This window comes from Rousettus aegyptiacus, unplaced genomic scaffold, assembly GCF_014176215.1.
Source record: "Rousettus aegyptiacus isolate mRouAeg1 unplaced genomic scaffold, mRouAeg1.p scaffold_m13_p_1, whole genome shotgun sequence".
In the NCBI taxonomy this organism is placed as follows: Eukaryota; Metazoa; Chordata; class Mammalia; order Chiroptera; family Pteropodidae; genus Rousettus; species Rousettus aegyptiacus.
This window is the reverse complement of record NW_023416284.1, coordinates 46,148,552-46,168,638: the sequence shown is the minus strand read 5'-3', so window position 1 is coordinate 46,168,638 and position 20,087 is coordinate 46,148,552. Positions and strand designations below refer to the sequence as shown.

At 39.8% G+C, this 20,087-nt stretch overlaps 1 protein-coding gene across 2 annotated transcripts in view; it reads left to right on the top strand.

The window, feature by feature from the left end:
• Positions 1 to 20,087, top strand: part of GNG12 (G protein subunit gamma 12) — a 106,411-nt gene that overhangs the window by 29,442 nt on the left and 56,882 nt on the right. For both annotated transcript variants that reach the window (XM_016164527.2, XM_016164530.2), the window contains exon 2: positions 15,965 to 16,018. The gene's annotated coding sequence lies outside the window, so the exon portion shown is untranslated. The remainder of the gene's footprint in view (positions 1 to 15,964; positions 16,019 to 20,087) is intronic.

Here is a 20,087-nt window from a genome sequence, read left to right as displayed (position 1 = left end):
TGAACCTCAGTGGCATTATCTCTAAAATGGACATAGCATTTTCTTTCTTTTGGGTTTTTATATCTCCAGTGTCTAGTGCAGTGCCCAAAACAGGGTAGGGACTCAGCAGTTGGTTTTTGGAAGATAATAAGAAAGGATGCATGGATGGATGAATGGATATTTGGTTAGGTAGATGGATGGGTGGGTGGATGGATGGAATGATCACTCTGGATTTAAAAGACTGAGGGCCTCTGCTCAATAATTTAGATATATATATATGCGTAATAGAAATAATTTAAGTAAGTTATATTTGCCCCATTAGTTTGAGATTTGTCAAGCAAATTTTCTCACTTCTCTGTTAGTGGAGATCAAATTAAAAAGCTGTTAACCTCTCTTTTGTCATCGCATGTATATCAAGATTATAAGTAACAGAAAAGAAAACATGACTAATTGTGGCCCTATCAAGGAAGGGGTTATTTTCCACACCTTCAGAAAGTGTGAAGGAGGTATCTACTGCATCTGCCATTTACCACTGATCTATATACTCTTTTCATTCCTTGATCCACCCTCTTTGCCATGTTGAGTTTTTAACATTCGGACTTCCTTTCTCATAGTCACCAAATGACTGTCACAGTTTTGCTCTTCATGACCAGTTTTAAAGTTGAGAACCAAGGAGGAGCCTATCACATAGCTTCTGTCTTTCATGAGGAGGCAAAATCCTTTCTTAGAATCTTCACAGAATTTCCCCTTGGGTCTCATTGGATTGACAGGGTACATGTCCACCCTTGGAGAAGGGCTCCCACCTTTACTGAGCTCATACCTTCTCCATCTGAACAAACTGGAGTTCTGTTAGTAGGGAAATGTTGAGGGCTGTATGGAGGGGGGACCATCATAGTGTCACAGTGTCAGCTACATTTTCACTTAAATAAACTGGTTAATAAAAAAAACAATTTCAAATGTAGTGGATATGATTTACTTGTAAGACTTTGTTATCTGTGTTTGGGGATTCATGATTTACAAGCCTCATTTGGGGTGTTAAGATTCTATTGGTTTCAAGCTGATTAGAAATGTTTTTGTTGTGTGTCTTCGTTATGTGTGTGAGCATTTTTTTTTTCCTTCTTCCTTTTTGAGTGGTAGAAGAAAAGAAGCATAAAAGAGTTAAAACACTAAAATATTTTCTGGAATTAGTGCTAGGCCTCTGAAATGCTGCAACCCTGAATCCCTGTGCTAAAACTGGCCAAAAGACTTGTCAACAAAATACGTCTCCGACCCAGCTAAGCGAAGAGAAGAAAATATGAAATACTATTTGAGGGAGGCTGGGGATCGGGTGGGGATAGTTGTGGGGGCAGTGAAAGGAGGGTTGGCGGCAAAGCTTTGCAGGAGAGTGGAAGAATTTGAGGGTCAGTCACTAGTATATGGTCGACGTTGGCACTACGCACGTTCGCCGTTCAGAAAACAGAGGAAGAAAGGGAGCCCATTTGCACAGCCTAAGAGGGATGCAGAGGGCAGTGGAATTAAGTCCAGAGTTAATTGGCACACACACATGTTTTAGGAATCCAGATTTGTGGTTAAAAGAAAAGAAAAATTAAGTGTTTTTTGTGGGATCTTTTGACTTGGATGGCAAAATGCTTACTAAGCAGCATCCACCATTTTCCTCTTTTGGACACTTACATTCCTAAACAATAAAATAAATAGGATTCCAAGTAACACACATCAAAATTTTAAGGTTTATAGAAATACTTACACATGTAAGTAGAAGTTCACCAAGACTTGCATGTAATTTATTACATTTTATTTATTGAGGAGGTAAAAGGGCAGAACTGATACTGATCACTGTTTTCTATTTATGTTATTTCTAATGTTAGCATTTGAGCATATCCTTGAACCGGGCTATTTCTCAAGTGCCTGGAGATTAACAACATCTTTTTATACAAGAATTCCACAATCTCTTGTATAAAAGCTCCAGAAAGGTAATGCTATAAAAAAGGAGAAAAGACACAGTAGACAAATGCCAGTTGACCTAACTCTCTGTAGCTGAGGTTTGCTCAGAGGCCGAGGAAAGGAGAGAAAGGTGGAATTTACAGAAGAAGATACTGGTCCCTGCAGGGTAGCATTCCATTGCCGCACTGGGAAAATGCCAGAGGGCTTGGGGAATGGCTGTCCCCTCGGAGCTAACACTGACTACTTGGTGCTTCATGATAAATGGGGCTCATTCATGAAGGAAAAACACTGCTCTTCTGAAAAGCACCCATATTGAAGAAGCAACCAGAAACCCCAAAGAAAAGTATTGGAGATGCCTCACGAGAGGAATCTGTACTTCCTTCTTCCTTCTGCCTCTTCTGAAGGGTTTTCTTAATATTTCACAGTATTTTTCTATAGCTGCTGGGCCCAAACTGCCTGGAAGCATACAACAAAGGTAGTGTAGCAAACCAGTTGGCATTGAAATCAGAGCCAGCCGTATTCAGAATTAACTGAAAGAAACACTGACACTGCCATAAATGAGGCAGACAGTCTCTTTATTGAATTCTCCAAGGTCTTTGTTTTAAGGCAGTAAAGCTGTACGCCTTTAGTGTGAGGCAAAAGATTGCAAAACATGTCAGATGCTTAGTAAAAACTCAGGGTATATCTATGAATTTATACACATTGAACTCAACCACCACATCATTGATCCTCAAGGGGATGGGGCACCCTAGCCCACTCCCCAGTGGTGTGTTTCAGAGAGGGCGGACATGTCAGAATCTAAAGGGGGAGGGGCATGTCTCATCTAAAAATCATATTATGATTCACTTGGGAAGAGGGGAAGTACTTATTTCATAATACAAACATCTGAAAGTCAAGCTCAACAAAATATTTTGGCTAGTTGAGAATATGCATTCATTCAATAACAAAAATGTTTTATTGAATGCCTAGTCTGTGTCAGGCATTGCCTCAGGCACTGAGGGTGTAACAGTGAACAAACAACATCCTTTTCTCATAGAGTTTACATTCCAGTGCGGGTGAGGGCTAATAGTTCAGTAGGACAGAAAATAGAGCATTAAGTACTATGAAGAAAAAAAAGGGTAAGGGGAGAGAGAGTAGAGCCTCTCTGAGGAGATGATTCTTGTCACGGAGACCTGAAAGTTGTGGGGTTGCAAAGTGTGCAGGCTTAGGGTATCTGAGAAAAAGTTAAAGCAGAAGGAAGAATCTGCCACAGCCCTGAGGCAGGGGATTGCTTGGCATATTTGAGGAGAAGGGTGGTCATTGTGACTGGGTAGAGTGAGCCAGGGTCAGTTCGTGTATAGCCAGCCTGGTAGGTCAAAGGGCTGACTTCGGTGTGTGCTAAACATGCTGGGAAGTCATTGGAGAGTTTTGAGCAGGGGAGGCTAGATGTTGGGGCTAGGGAGCAAGAGTGACGCCCAGTGATCAGTATGGAGGCTGCTAAAGTCGTCCAGGTGAGAGATACTGCCAGTTTGGACCATGGGGGTGGGGGTAGGGTGGTCGGGTAGGCAGTAGAGGAGATGCTGGGCTGTGATTGGATTCAGGAGCTATATTTTGAAGGTAGGGCTGGCAGGATTTTGCTGGTGGATTGACCAGATGTAGAGTAGGTGACGATGGAGACAAAGATGAGTGAGGATTTGGGCTTGAACAAGGGCATGAATGATGCTGTCCCACTTTCAACATTGGGAGCCCCAGGGGAGGAGGAGTGGTGCAGAAAGATTGTTAATTTGGCGGTGGCATGGTTAAGTTTGAGAGGGCTAACAAGACATCCTAGGAGTATGTTAAGAAGTCAGTTGGATAAATAACTACAGTTCAGAGAAAAGGCTGGGGATAGAGACACAGATTTGAAAGTTGTTGGATTTAAGAAAAAGAGAGAATCCAACAAAGGGAGATGAGAGTATATGTCATAGTTTCTCAAAACATCTAAGGAAGGGCGCAGCAGAATCTAGTTGGGGAAGGGAAGGAGTTCATGGTCAAAGATGAGTGTGAGTTTTAAAAGGTTAAGAAAGACTATCTTATAACATCAGTACATCATACAGTTGTTCATAGAATTTGGGGAGACATGTTCACAGGAACAAAAGCTAGCTTCGGCAATAAAAGATAAATAGGCACTGTCGATATAAGAAACACTTAAACCTGTAGAGAATTTTTATGAGTTTATTTGAACCAAACTGACAACATATATCAGGGAGCAAGATCTTAAATGCTCCAGAAAATGACAGTTTTGCAGCATCTTTTATGCATTTGAAATTAAAGAGGTAACTAAGGAAGATTATATGGAGGTGAGGGAAAGCAAAGTTGGGATCGGATTATAGAATAGTTAATAATATGTGTTCTTTTGAGGGTGATTAGGGCTTATTTCAAAGGTGTGTTAACCTAGATGAGCAAAAACAATGGACAGGGCTCACTTAAGGCAAAGATAAACCTTTTACTAAAAAGTTATATGCCTGGGGCATGACTACCCACCATGCCCTGTTGAGAATTTACGAACACATCACTCCGTGAGGTTACTTTCCACAGAACCTCCTTTATTCGTCCACAGAACCTAATTTCTGAATTAGCTGGTCCATTACTCCTCCACTAGACCATTGAGCATTTCTGGTGTAGATAATTAAGTTTATGTAAACATGTATATCCAGAGTTCTCCCCTCCCCATTTATTGTAAACCTAGGGTGTATTACCTAAAGAGCTTATTCTTATGGGCAGGAAAACAAACACTTAGAAGTATGAAGTATAGGATATGCAGTCAACGGGCCTCTTGAGTTGTCTATGCAGATACATAAACAAATGAGCAACGGAAGGACCCAAGGAGAGGGGTTGAGCATGGAAATGGCTAGCTCCAGAGTTAAAGCATTGTCAAAGGCCCTGAGCTGCCTTTAATCCCCTCCCCAGTGGTATGATGAATGACAGATTTTTTTTTTTTCTTGGCTCTAGGTGGTGGTTTTGTTTTTTTCTGGTACAGTGAGTGTATGTTTTTGTACTTCCCCAAGGGAGAGTCATTCAGAATATATGTAAATGGGAAGGTCCATAAAAATGTCTGGAAAACAAATGTTACAGGCAGCAAAGGTGGCTTTGCTCAGGAAGCAAGTGGGAGGTGTAAGAACAGGTAGGTTATGTAAGTTGTGCTGGTTTCCCTAGAAGAGGTTTTCTACCCTTTTAATTATGTGGCTTTGAATGGATTTTGTTGAGCACAATTGAATTTGTTTTATTAAGCTATTGATCTCTTGATAATATAGGAACAGAGGAACAAGTCCTTAGAATCTCTATTAGTTATCTACTCCTTTGATTGATTTTCAATGACAAAAAGATTCTTAACCTCCAACCGTGTTTTGGTAGCTACAGTTTAAGACTAGACCATTCATTGGAGTCAAAGCCCCCAAACCAGGGTGGGATATTTCATGGCACACCCACTCCATGGGTCTGTGAGCCACTCACGGCCTCATCTGAGAAGCACTTCTCATTTCCTTCTCTTTCGGAGTCCAAGGCTTAGAGAAGTATGCTCATTCACACCAAAGGTCTGGCAGTGTAAAAACAAAACCTTCCATGCCTTGTTTTTCTGACCCGTGATCAGGGCTGTACCCTTTGCTGCCCTTATTATGCTGCCTGACTCTCTGTGGCAGACGTAACCTGAATATTTCTGTGATGACTCTCTCAGTATCTAGCAGAAAGTGTGTCATCAAAAGATGTGATACGATTAGAAAGCTAACCCTTGTGAACAGAATGATAATTTTCAACATACTGCCAAATCTCAGTTACCCACAATGCTCCCCTAAATTGAAATGTTTTAGCGGGAAACATAGTTGTAGTATATATTACTAGTGTTAAATGCTGCTAAATTTTATACTTTTTATTTTAAAAAAGTTTCCTGAGGCTATTAAAACTTTAACTCGACGAAACATTTTTTTCTTGAGCTATTCAAGCATGGGTGAATTTTGAAAATATTTTTTGTGTTGAACACTAACTAGAAGTGTGTTGGAAATCATTGTTGCCGGGGAGTCTAAGGCTCATATCTTTATCCATTGCCGTCAGGAGTTCTTACAAGGAGTGTTGAGCCTGGCTAACATTAGCTGAGCTTCCTTTGAATCAGGATTCAATGGTGGGCCCTTAGCTCTTATCAGTGTAAGTCCTTCCTGCATCTTCCTCAGGGGCTATGTACTCATTATCCCTTTGCAAGGAAAGGAGTAGTCCTGAAGAGCTTATGTTCCCTTTTATCAGACAAGAACTGTGTGCAACAGCTGCCTGACTCAATAGCACTGTAGCAAAAACTCAAGTATTGCCATCATCTCATCCACAGTCGCTGGTAATTTTCTTTTTTGCAGTTCTACAAGGCCCAATTTTTTGCTTTCATTCGGTGAAGATTTATCAGCCACGCTCTGCTTGTTAAATATAGCCAAAAAGCAATACTCTATTGTGACTGTAATTCATTGGAAACTCTGTTGTATTGTTTTTCTTTGTCTTCTAAACATTCTTAACTGTCTTTTGAATAGTACGAATGTAAGCTGTTGCAATGGGTAGGGCACTGTAAGAGCCCTAGTTAACAAAGATGTTTGAAAATACACTTACTAGTCTGTGTGTGTAAGTAGACTCATTTTCTAAAGGAAGATTTTCAATACGAAAAGTTAAAGTTGAAAGATATTTGGTTAATTCTCAGTAAACAACAGCAGCATAAATTCAGCTCTTTGGCTAATGATTGCTTTCTGTAAGCATTAAGTGATTCTTTACCTTCAGCATGACAGCCATTGATCACTAAGCTGGTCTTTATGCTTTGCAAATATTATGCTGTATGAATTATTGTAAATAATATGGGATCCCTAGGTAAGCCCCCAAGAAACCCCCAAAGGGTCCCTAGCTAAAGAATCTAGGTTAGCTTCTGGGGAATTGGATCACATTTAACTTTGTAGCAGTTCCGTAAAAACCTGGGGGCGTAAACCCTGTTGTCCACTTTATACACACCTCACAAACTCTGAGTAGGTGACCGACAGTCTTGGTTTATATGGCACTGAGGGGATTTCTGGACAAGGAACTTTTAGTACTAAAACTGGAAAGTCCCAGTCATACCAGCATGAGTTGGTTTCCCAGTCAGAAATAGAAATAATGAACAGAAAGGAATATCAGTGTTCTAAAACCAGCAGCTTATCTGTAAAATGGAGGTAATTCTATCTTCCTCATGGGGCTAAGATAAAACCTGCTCACTTTTCCTGTCCGTGGGGTTAAGGAGCTGGCTATTGCTTTTTCCTTGGAATTGGGGACAGGCATCATCTCTGATGGGCCAGTCTGTCTCCTTGCCCACAAGAGGCCTGTCACCTAAAAAGGCCTTGGCTGTTCCCTCTGGATGAGCTAGCTCTTTCCAATGTGCAGATGCTAGAGTTCCTGGGTTGTTTCTTTGGGGCCCCATGGTTCTCACTGTAGTTACCAGTTTTGGGTTTGCCTGCCCCTGCTTCTTGGGTAGTTAAGGTTCTCTCTGATTTGAAACTCGTTTACTACATAGCACTAAGCTGTTTACAGCACAGGTATTTGTTTCCTCTTGAGCATTTGCTCATGCCTCCCTCCTTTCATCTTCTGGCTCACCCTGGTCATTTTTCACGCTATAGCTTCAATACTGCTGCCTCCTGGGAGCCTTCTGCGATCATCCCAGACTGGTATAGGTATCTCTCCCTTGTGGTTGCAGAGTTCCTTTTGTGTACTGTGATTAAATTATGTGCAATTGGAGCTATAATTGCCTGATGACTTATCCGCATGACTTATTGTGGGCTCCTTGAGGGGAGAGACTATATTTTGTTTTCTGTTGTATCCCCATCACCTTCCATATTGCCATGGACATAATAGGTACAGAGAGGCTGATGTGGGGCAGGATGGTGAAAGAGCCACCAAGGAATAAACCACCTTCATCTACAATTTGCTTTGGCCTTGCCGTGGCCCTGTCAGCCACTGTCCTTCCAATTCTCCTTGGGAGACATAAACCATTAAATCTTTTTCAAGAGCCACATCCTCTCTACCCAGAGACCACCATTCCATTCAGTTAGGTCTTAATTTGCCCTGTAAGGCACTGAGCATGTTAGGAAAATGTAGATGCAGTAACCAACCCAAACTGTCAAGGGTTACATAAATATCAATAGGACCTGAAAATATTATGTAGGGTGGGGCATATAATTTTATGTTTATTTGCATGTGCACAGAATAAAAATATTTCTACTCTGACAAGTTTTAATAAAATGTGAAGTCTTTCCCTCAATCATGAAGATCTAATGACCCTCAGGCTGTACTGTATTAAATCGTGCATTTTAGATGTTTCATTTCATAATTTGATCCAGATTATATTCTTTCTCCTTAGTGAACATTAATTGTTTCCTGTGAATTTTCCTGATATTAGGAAACAGATGTTTCATATTTTTTATCTGAGTTTTCCCTAAATGCTGACCCAGGACTTGTGTGTGTGTGTGTGTGTGTGTGTGTGTGTGTGTGTGTGTGTGTGTGTTTACACAGTGAATTTTTAAGTTATATCAGAATCTGCATGTAAAAGCATAACAGATATATCTACAGAATTATACATATTTGTTCAAGGCTGGAAACGTTTTCAGACATTCTGTTTACTGTAGTTTAGTTTTATTTAACTAACATGGACTTCTGGCCTAAGAATGCAGCGGAACTGTCTCATGATAGTGTGGTTGCCAAAATAAGGAGTAGTGTAACAAAGAGCACAGAGCTAATACAACCTGTACTTTAATGCTATGGTTTTTAACCAAACTATTTCTTTTTTTACTGTTGTCTCCTAACTACATAAAATTCTTCATGAAACACTGAATGAGTGTCGCCTCTATGAAAAGCAGGGCTCTAAGCCCTTTGGGAGATACAAACACAAATAAGATATGGACACTTGGTACCTTATCCAGTACAAGAGATAAAATATATCTAAAGTACCTGTAGTAAAAGATAGAAAGTGGTAAAGTTTGTAGAAATTCTAGGAGAGGAGGCAATTCATTGAGCCAAAGAATGAGAATACTGGGAGAGGAAGTGGTATTCATACTAGGTTAAAGAAAAAAAGGCAACATTTAATTTAGGTTTTAATTATTTAAATTTTTTTAGCTGCATAAAAACTGCTTAAGGATGGTCTTTTACATAAGCTATTGTTTTTGGTGGTTTTGCTCAAATAATGCTAACATGTTTTGAACACCTCCACTGCTGTAGGCATAGTTCTCTGATGCCTTTTAGAAAGGCTTTTTAATAGGAATGATGGGGAATTGTGCTTTGGATAATAATGCATTTTGCACAAAATATATCTCTTTATTCTATCTCTTTATTTTACCTCACAAGCTTCATTTCAAGAGAGGTTCTTTGTTCAGAAAAGGGACTCAGTTCACACTTGGCCAGTTTCAGGATTTGTGGTCTCTAAATCACCTAACTTGTCTGGGATTCGGGTTTCACTGCCATACATAGGAATTATCAGACCCCCCAGCTCACTCAGAGTTGCTGTGAAAATCAAAGTAGGTGCAAATGGAGGATAAAAAGCAATACAAATCCATTTGCCAAGAAGCTATAGCCTAGCTCATGAGATTCATACAAAATATGACTGTTGCTTATTGTTTATCAAAGTTCTGTGTAAATGAAAAGATTACCTTAAAATTATAAAATATCTGAAATATTTTTGTAGCAAATACGTATTGACTCTTGATTATCATCCACTATAATGAACTCATTCAAATTCGGAAGAAAAATAACAAGATTCTACTATGCTAATAAGCAGACTATAAAGTTATTATTTTTCAAGGTGACGAACCACTAATGAACAGAGAAAAATGTTCCCTCTCACTATCTTAAAAATGAAAGTCAAAACAGCATTAGGTATACTATTTTATGGATAAAAAGTCATTTTCAGAAACTCTCCATTATTTGTTAGTGATATTAGTATATGTTAATAAATGACCCTTTAAAAGCAAAAAACTACTAATTCGACTGTAAGAATTTAGGGAAACTAGGGAAATAAAGGAATGAAAAAAACTAAAGGATGAAGATATCCAATGTAATCTTATTTATAATAATAAAAATTGTTAATAAATATTCAGCATTGGGGAATTGATTTAATAAATTAGGACTTTTTAACATGAAGGACTTATTAGGCCCCTTAAATAATACTAATCATGGATATATGTACAAACACAAAAGATATTTAAAATTTAAATTAAAATGGAAAAAGAAAATAATAGCCATCATTTATGGAGTCTTTCCTAGTGGCACTGTGCCAATATTCTCCCTTTTTATCCTTACAGCAGCTGTGTGCAAAAGGTATTTCACACTTTAGAAATTGAGTTTTAGAGGTAAATTGTTCAAATTCTTAAAGCTCACTAGTTGAGGAGCCACCATTCAAACCTAGATTTGTCCAGCTCCAGTGTCTTCACTAGGTTTACGACCAATGGCGTATAAACTGACTATAGTCATATAAAAACACATATGTCTATGGAGAGTAACAGTTAGAAGCAGAGAGTAACTAAGAGGGTGGGAACATGGGTTAATTCCAGAGAACCTTACTATCCTTTTAAAACTATTATTGAAAAACAAAACAACAACTACTGTTGTCCTTTCAACAGAAAAATAGAATAAAATATGCTGCCTGTAACATATCATTTAATTGTTTACTGTTTTTATATTCTCTTCAAGGTTGGCAAGGTAAGAATCAATACATGTGTATCTTCAAAATTTCTCACTAGCTTTGGCATATTCATAATTTCCCTGCCAACTTATCTATAATTTAGTTGAGGATCTATACCACCAACTCCTCAATTACAAACACAATTTTAAGTCTCTAGAAGCTCTCTGGATTAAGGGCAGTGACCAGTTGGCGGGTTTCTCTCTATAAACAGCTCAGACCAGCTCTTCCGGACAGGAGCCGGTCTCAAGGCAGAGATAGTAGGGTGGCACCATTTGGTTCAAGCAGGTCAGTTCACCCACCCAGGGTGTGTCCTTCCCTGGAACAGAAGCCCTTGCACAATGGGGGAAAGTGTCACCATCTTGGTTCCAACTTTCTTTTACCTTTGGGGCTCAAGACTTGATTCATGATTCTTGGGCACGTATAGCATTATTTTATAAAGTCAGTATCCCTGCCAGCATCTAGTAACAGATAGATTTCTGTGATGGACTCAAGGCACAGGGTATATTTCTTTCAACTTAGACACACCTTTGCGGTACATGTACCCTTTATGCCTACAGGAGCATTTTTTACATGTTTCAAAGGCCATTTTATATCTGTTTTGCCACTTGAGATAACGTCATGTCAGAATTTGCAAGTGAAAACTAAATAGACCTGACTAAAGAACAAAAGAGAGATCGCGAGACCTGGAAACATTCTCTAACATACCTCTCAATGTGGTCCATTCAGGGTCACTCCCTGTTTTGTATATGGGAAAATTGAGGTACATATAAGTTAAGTGATTCACTAGAAGTCACTGGTAGAGAAGACAGATGGAAGTCAGGCCTATAAATCTAGTGTTCATTCCACTCTCCTACAGTAACTGTTTTATTTTCTAGAGGATTAAAACGACACTAAAAACAAATATGTTCAGACAAATCAGAATACAATCGCCATTTAAAGCCGAAGATCTCCCAGGGCCATACAGTAATCCCCTTATACACAGTTTCACTTTCCCCTGTTTCAGTTAACCACAATCAACTGCAGTCCGAAAATATTAACTGGGAAATTCCAGAAGTAAACAATTCATAAATTTTAAATTGTGTGCTGTTCTAAGCAATGTGAAATCTTGTGCCATCTCATTCTGTCTCGCTTGGGACATGAATCAGCCCTTTGTCCAGCGTATCCACACTGTATACGCTCCCACCTATTAGTCACTTTGTAGCCATCTGAGTTAACAGATCAACTGTCTTAGTACTGCAGTGCTTCAGGCGACTCTTATTTTACTTAATAATGTCTCATTTACTTCGCTTCATCTCATCACGTAGACATTTCATTATCTCACATCATTACAAGAAGGGTGAGTACAGTACAATAAGATATTTTAAGAGAGAGACCACATTCACACAACTTTTATTACAGTATAATTGTTCTATTTTATTATTAGTTACTGTCGTTAATCTCTTACTGTGCCTAATTTATAAATTAGACTTTATCTTAGGTATGTATGTATAGGAAAAAACATAGCATATATAGAATTTGGTACTATACATGGTTTCCGACATCCGTTGGGGGTCTTGGAATATATCCCCATCGATAAGGAGAGCTACTCTAATTTCGTATTTTATAATTGCAATAACCTTTGTAGTAATGAACCAGGGTATCTTATGTCACCTAAACAATTGAATGGCCTCATCTGGTCACCATTGACCCATTCATCCACTGTTACCTCTTCTAGACAACTCTATACACCTACCAAAGAGACACTATTAAGCTCCTTAGTAGGTCATTTTACTCACTGCTTGTAATGAGAACTTTGTAGAACTTATCACTGTTTGACATTATCTTGCTTGCCTCTTTGCACACTTAACTTTCTGTCTCCCGTTACAACAGGAGGGCTCCTATATCAGGAACCTTGTTTATCTCATTCACCATTCTCTCCGTCACCTACAACTGTGCCCTGCACACAATTGCACTCAGTAAACTTCTCAAAAATAATTAATGTTTATTGTGGAAGGAGATGAGATAGCAAGAGTCAAAATACAGATTTATAATTTGGTTATTAATAACTGAGATGATGCTGACATCAATATTCATGGGAATTTGGTGGTTTCTTTTACATTCTGGATACAAAAAGGAAGGGTGGGTGTTTTGGCTAATTGCATTTATCTGTGAGTGGGTAGATTGGCCCACAGTACTGATTCAATCTCTGACGTGAGCTAGAAAGAGTGCTTTTTCTCCCTAGAGGTCTTGTATGTCCCAGATCTTGAAACTTTTGTCTTCCCCACTGTTAGAGAGAGAGAGGAGTGTCCTTCTACAAGGTCACCTTTTATATTCATCCAAGGGGAGTTTAGATAGTGATGGAAAGATACATATTATGAAACCCCAGGGTAAAGAATGGCAAAGTCATGTCTGGACAGCAAAAGGAAGTTTTCAACACAAAGCTGTGGTTTAAAAAAAAATGTATTTGGAATATGCTCATATTGAGTTATTTGAAACCGAAAAAAACCTTAAGAAACAGGTTTTATATTCTTTTTTTCTTGCGTTTTTAAAGGCAAGTATCTTTTCTAGCATTCCTTTGTAATGGCCAATCAAGGCTTTCAGAGGGCCTGTTATTACTTAGATCCATGTGCAAAATTAAATGAAGCTGACGAACTAGTTAGAGATATGATCATGCCGGCCAGGCTCTAAGTTGTGTCTATTTCTTCTGGTATTGAACAGGCCCGAGATATGACCATCCCTTTGGCACTGGATGGATTTAGAAGATGAAGTTGAAGCTTGCTTTGTTGAAGTACATATTTGGAGACACTTTATCCCAATGTATTTTTATTAGGCCTGAGTTTATAGCTTTATCCCCATCCTTCCAATGCTGTTCCAGTGTTTTCCTGTGTGTGCCTTTATTGAGCATCTACCACATACTGAACACCTTGCTAGGTCCTAGAAAGACAAAGTTAAAATGCATTCTTAACTTTCAGAGATTCTCCAAACAAGTGGGCAGAGAAACCAGTAAATGAAAAACCAAAACATAGGAGCCTCTTGGAATAACAGAGGGAAGTATGACCACAATAAGAGTAGAGGCAGTGGAACATGGTAGGAGGCAAGTGTGTTACAGCCATTAGGAGTGCAGGCTCAGAAACCACATTGTCCAGGTTCACAGTCTGGCTCTGCCACTTATAAGTCATGTGACCTTGGGCTGCTGACTTAACCTCTATGCCTCAGTTTGCGTACTTGCTAAATGGAGTAATTAAAGAACCTACCCCATAAGGTTACTGAGTGGATTAAAGGAGCACACAAAGCACATGGAACAGTGCCTGGCACACAGCTCCATAAAAATCAGCCTTTGTTATTGTCAGCAGTAGTAGTACATAATTACCAATTGAATTGAATGACAAGTACTATTACTGCAGAGAAGTTGTTCCTAAGCCAGCCAAGCGAGTTCACAAAGGCTTCCCAAAGGAGGTGGCTTTTGAACTGAGACTTGAAGATAGTCTGAAACTGTAGGGAAAGGACATGTTTTACAGAAAGAACAGAATCTGCAAAGCACAGAGCATTGAGAGAGTGTGGGGTGTTTAGGGACCTATAAATAAGTCTGTGTGGCTAAAGAACAAGATGCCTGGGGGAGAGCGCCCAGAAAGGAGAGTAGGCACAAATCACTGAGACTTGGAAGACTGGGCTGAGGACTTGGACTTGATCCTAAAACCTACAGGAAGCCACAGAAGGACCTTCAGCAGGTTCGGGGCTCAGCATGCGATACTGCGCAGCCTGTGGGCTGTTCATTCTAAACATTGTTACTCACCAACCTCCTTCCCTGATTTGGGCTGAGAGTTCACATGTCTGGATCTAATTTGTCTCACTAGGTGTGATTTCTTTAGGGACCACAGATTAATAAAGTGAAAAAGGTGTGTTTTCTTAATTCCTTTCTACCTGATTCTTCCTCTCTTTACTTCCTACCCTTGCTGAGACAAATTTAGAGGTGTCTGTCTTACAGACCCCTTTGGCAATCAGATGACCATGACAGACCTTACGCTCAGGAAATTCATGGAGACAAGATTTTCTGGCCCCGCATTAACCTCTCCCTGCATCCAAATAGGTCCTCATACTCAGTGTAGTTTTTCGATCCCAGTCCTGTTTGTGGTTTTTGTGCTCTCGCCCCAAATTGTCTGTAATTTAATTTGCCTGCACATCCCATAACGCTTACATTTGCCATCACTGCTATTATCTGACTATCATGAGCGCAGTCTTGGATCACTTGGTGATTGTAATTAAAACTGAAAGCAATTACCTTATTTTGAGCCATTCAAATTTAATTGAGTATGGTCACTAAGGACATGGGCTCAAGGGGCATACTACATAGATTAGAACTCCAGCTCTGTCACTGTCTTGTAACCTTAACCTCTTCATGCCTTAATTCCCTCATTACAAAATGGGAATGCTAATATACTTACATAATGAAGTTATTGTGAGGAGTCATTGAGAAAACAGGAACATACTGAGAATAGTTCCTGACACATTATAGGTGCTATATATAAGTATTTGCTATTATTACATTATTATTTCTACTAAAATGACATCATGAATGGGGTAATGATGGATTACTAGAAGCAGGAAAATAGATAAGTAAAATCTCCACATGCATTTGACTCACTTTGGAGCCTTGCCAGTAACCGAAAGCCCAGAACAGATTCCCCAGGCCTGTACAGTCTGGTGTAGCGGTCACCAGCCACTGTGATTATCAACTACTTAAAAAGTGACTGTCTCGAGTTGAGATATACAGGGTCTTGAAGATTTAGTATGAAGAAAAAATAAAATAAAATGTCTCAATAATTTTATATTGGTTATGATGAAATAATAATATCCTGAATAAATTGTGTATGTGGCTTGTGCTATATTTCTATTGAACAGCACTGCCTTAGGCTCACCATTATCAATAAAACAAAAATTTGTGGTTGTGATAAGGTGACCACTATTGAAAAGCGTTGTATACTCCTCTTGCTGTTCAAGTTATGCTGGACCATCCATTTTTTGTTGATTCTTTAGAGAGCCACGGGTCGGTCCTAGCAGAAGGGGACTGAGGGACCAAGGCAAGAGCAACAACTAGGGAGGCTTCCGCTGACTTGGAGGGGTTTGGATGAAAACACTACCATTTATAGTTATACTGGGCTCAGCCTTTCAGCACTCTCCGAAGTAGATGAGAGAGAGAATGCTTTCTATTCGGGAAGTTGAAATATGTAGGCGAAAAATTCTCCCTATTCCATCAGGAGCCAGAAAAAGCTTTGCTAATCTTTAACCAAAAGAATAATACTCAACATATGTCAGCCACTTGGGACAGAAAGCACACCCTTTCCAAATGTGATGTACTTACGGAATGTTTGTTTAATTCTATTTCAGATTCATTCCCCTGACTTGAAACCTGAAAACAGTGGGCCACACAAAATCTTACTGGTAAGTTCTCTTTCTTTTTTAAAACAAAGTGACTGTTTGACATTATTTTTGAAGTGATATTTACACTTCTAAGTTAGATGCATCCCTACCAGTACTATGATTAGAGGTTTATAAATTCACACTTTTTTCCCTCTCTGAAAAGATTTTAAATGTTTCTATGCCTTAAAAAACAAACAAACAAACAAACAGATCAATCCATGTTCTTTTGCTAAGTACATGTTTAGGGAAAAGATATATGATTACATGCCAAATACTATTAAAATAAAACTTTTTTTGTAATGAAACTACTTCTAGGCCTCTGTCGATGGTCCACTAGTTTCAAGCAGTATCCGCAACAACAAAGTGTTACTTCAGCCAAGGAATGCAGACAGTCCTTTGCAGTATGTTGTAATGAAAATTGGCGCACAGCTAAAACATGTTAACTTTCTTATTGCTCTATTTTTTTTTTCTCATCTCTCTTTGAACCTGAATGTGATTGTTTTGAGCTAACAGTTCTGCCGTGGTAGAAAAGTTCCTTTAGAGCTAGGAGAGCAGTATACTTTTTAAGTGAAAAGGCTTCTGGGTTTTCATGTTGTATCACTTCCTGATGTTGTAGTGATGCTGTTACTTGCAGTGTGTAGCAGATAGTAGTTTTACTGCATAACAAACCTCTCCCAAATTTGCGGCCAGATATTTGAGCCAAAATTTACTGACTCAGAATAACAATTGTTTCTTCATCCTACAATTCTGTGGGTTAGTTGGACTCAGCTGGGTGATTCTTCTGGTTTCAGGTGAGGCCATTCATGTATCTGCAGTTAGCTACCGGTCTAGGTCACCTAGGCTTTGTTTCCGGAAGTCACCTGGCTCTTAGCTGGATGACAGTGGCTAAGCCATGCGTCTCACCATCCCACAGGCTACCCTGAGCTTGGGTACCAAGAGAGAGCAGAAGTGTTGTGAGGCCAAGGTTCAGAACTGCCACGACATTGCTTCTACCACATTCTGTTAGCTAAAGCAAGCTATATAGCTAGCATAGATTCAAGAGATTATAGGTATAGATTCTATCTCTTGGTGAGAGGAGCTGCAGGTTTACATTGCAAGGAGCATGGATACAGGGAGTGGAAGAGTTGTGGCCACTTTTACCATCTACCATACCATATCTGAGCCAAATGAAAACAGCTGTGATTGAATGAAGGCGCATGGGAGCAAGAGAACTCAGATCCCACTCCCATCTCATAGCCCATCCTTTCATCCCATTTTGATTGACAGGCCCTAGAATCCTGGTCTTACTCTTTGCCATCTGCCATCCCAGTCAGTTCAGCGGGTTCTTAGGTAGTCTTGCCAATATCAAGTTTTGCAGTGTTCAACCCTTCCTTTTTTCTACATAGCATTGCCACGCTAGTCATTCAATTCCTCTTTCAGGATATAACTTCTTTGCTCACAAACTGTCAGTGCCTCCATATCACCTGCTATACCTTCTTAGATTCCTCTCTGTCTTCTTCACTTTCATTATATGGGTCCTTCCTCTCTTCCTCGCCTCCCACTATCGCTTTTATTCTAGGCACCTCATGCTACTCATACCTTCTCCACTTGGAAATCCTTCCCATTCTGCAGGGCCCTGTAGAATCATCCTTCCTCCATAATGTGGCCTCCCCCTGCCTGTTCCTGCTATCTATGATCATCCATGCCTTGAACTACTTCAAATCCAAACACTGTCTTTAGTGGTTCACTTGTCTTGGTTAGTCTGACTTCCTCCATTGCTTTGTCAGCACTTTGAGAGCAGAAGGATGCCAAGCCTTCCTTGCAGTACTCAGCACAGGGCTGAGAACACAGTAGGTACAGCATGGACACTGCATTGGGTCACCCACCAGCAGCTCATCAGGATCACACGAGGCACCTGTTGTAATATAAGCTTGTCCCTTCCACTGTGCCAGGCACACTCATCAGGTCTGGGAAAGACCTCAGCAATCTTAAAGTTCTCTGATGATCCTGATGTGATTGCTATGCAGTTGGCAACCACTTGTTACGGAAAGAACAGGAAATGAGACCTGGATTTGAGCCCTGGCTCTGCTACTCCCTGGCTCCAGGACCTTTATAAACTCAGCTTCTCTGAGCTTCAGTTTTCTTATCTGTAAAATGGGAATAATATTCAACTTGAAGATTGCCAAGAAGATCAAAAGCATGATGTATGTGCAAGTGCTTTATAAACCAGAAAATATTATTAAAAGGCATTAATTGGTTGTAGGTCTGCAGCTAGCTGATGTTAAGAAAGGGGCAGTTACCTGCATGGTGATGGTCATGTAGTGACAGGGGAATAGGCATAGAGTAGTTGAGTATTAGTGGATAAATAATAACAACAAAAATAGTCATAATTAGTGTCCACTGTTTATTGAATTCCGACTATGCCGGACACTGACTATATTGGCTCTGTTAGCTGCTTTACATAGAACCTTTTGATATTTATAAGAAGATCCCCCTGTTCATTTGGAGCTGTACCATAATTATAGCCTATTTCATCATTAGTGAATTATTCCTTTGGTTTTTCCCTCTTCAAAATACCTAGTTTAAATGTATTCATCCCTGAGAGAGGAACTATTTGATTAATCTGCTATCAACCATTGACAGCTTATCAATATCAGTTACAAGGTCTTGTAGAAGTATGAGCTGCTTTGAAATGGTGGGAGAAGTTGGGGATAGGCGAGCAACCAATGACACTAAAGAGAAAATAGGTGTGGGGTGCACGGGAATAGGCCAGCGGGCACCCAGCTGCCCAAGGAAGGATGGAGTTGTGGGAGATACTCAGGGGTGTGGAAGGAGAGATTTTAGACATTTGCTGACTTGAGTTTGGCCCTGGGCTATTCCTGGTCCAGGGCCACTACCTACCTTCACAGCAGGTAGTATTGATAGAATTGTCCTCCATTTACCATCTGATTTGTTTTACATTATTTTGATTGCTGTTAATATAGTATATGTGCTTATGTTCTTTCAAAGATTTTTGAAGTGGCTTTTAAATACACATATGACATAATGAGATTCAGAAATATAATGAAGGAAGGAAACTTTAGGGGCAGGAAAATAAGGTGAAGTCAGAGGTAAGGTTCGGCCCCCAGGGCCTGGGTGACAGCCTGTATATTTGCTAGCAGGTACCATACTCCTGTCTCTAAGCTTCTGAGGCATGAGTACAAGGAGGAAAATGCACTCAGTTAATAGTTCCCAGTGGCTGGAAGAGAAAAGCACAATAGTTACTCAGGAGAAGCAAAATTAATCGTGATTCAAGACTTAGAGTAATTTCTCCCGAGTGCTCATAAAGAGAATACCACATAAGGTAGCAACATCCCTTTGGTAACTAAAATAATGAGGACCACCCTGGACAAATGATGCAACACTGAGTGTAGTCCAAGAAAAGCCCTTCCAGTCTAGATGTGCATTTCTCTCTTGGCCTTGCTTAAAACAAGGATAGAATGTAATGGTTTCAGCTGGGATAACAAATACATATTGTCATACCATCCCCCATCCCCAACCTGTGATGAACTTCACAGATTGTCATGGCTTATGATGCTGAACCTGGGTATTTGTCTGTGCACTGAACTTGACACACAAGTTGAAATCTACTTTTCATCCCTGTTTTAAAAGAATAACGAATAACTTCTTGAAAATACTCTGTGAATATTATTTCTTCCCACTCCCAAATCATTCTGCACTCTGCCTCAGCCTATGGAGTGTCTTTGATACACAGAATTTACATTGACCCTGTTTACTATGACCTGTGTGGCTCTTTTCCTCATTCCAAATATCTCTCTCCTGTTTTGAGCCCATGGATACTGGAGTGTTTTGGGAGAGCCAGGACAGTTTGAGAAGCTCGTGGGACTAGACACAGTAGGTAGACTCCATGTATTTGTTTGATGGTAGCAAACTATAACCTGGGCTCCTGTTGTCCACTTCTGGGACTCTTCTTCTGGTCGGTAACATTAATATTAATTGTGAAAAGTCGTGTCTGATTGGTGGCAGCATTGTTAAGATAAACTGGCAGGGACAGAAGGTAGTGTGAAGGTAATATTAAAGCTAGACTTTTTACAGGAATGTCATAGGATCA